The following is a 343-nucleotide window of genomic DNA, read 5'->3' on the forward strand; positions in this document are numbered from 1 at the left end:
GGCTTATTCATATATATGTTTGTTTTATTATTTGCTTTGCCTTTTTTAAAATATTTCTCATATATTTGTACAAATGTAGCATTACCAACTGTATCACAACTATGAAAGAAAATTTTAAGTTGGAAGGAAATAATTCCTGTTCTGGAACAAGAGTAAAGTTTTTCCTTTGACCAGTGAAAGTATCGCTTTGTAAACTACTGAAGTGTGTCTAAGAGAATCGAACTTATCTAACAGGAAATTGACAGACTGATTAAAAAAATCACTGGAACCAATGGAGAGTAATAGAACAAGCACATTGTTTATCTTCTTGTAGAAGGGCACAACAGCTTTAAGCTATTGATTG

The 343-nt window shown here is 31.2% G+C and overlaps 1 protein-coding gene across 1 annotated transcript in view; it reads left to right on the forward strand.

The window, feature by feature from the left end:
* Positions 1 to 343, forward strand: part of LOC104276595 (glypican-5-like) — a gene marked incomplete at its 3' end in the record, with an annotated part of 38025 nt that overhangs the window by 37511 nt on the left and 171 nt on the right. The gene's annotated exons all lie outside the window — the stretch shown is intronic.

Source organism: Apaloderma vittatum, unplaced genomic scaffold (genome assembly GCF_000703405.1).
Source record: "Apaloderma vittatum isolate BGI_N311 unplaced genomic scaffold, ASM70340v1 scaffold8527, whole genome shotgun sequence".
In the NCBI taxonomy this organism is placed as follows: domain Eukaryota; kingdom Metazoa; phylum Chordata; class Aves; order Trogoniformes; family Trogonidae; genus Apaloderma; species Apaloderma vittatum.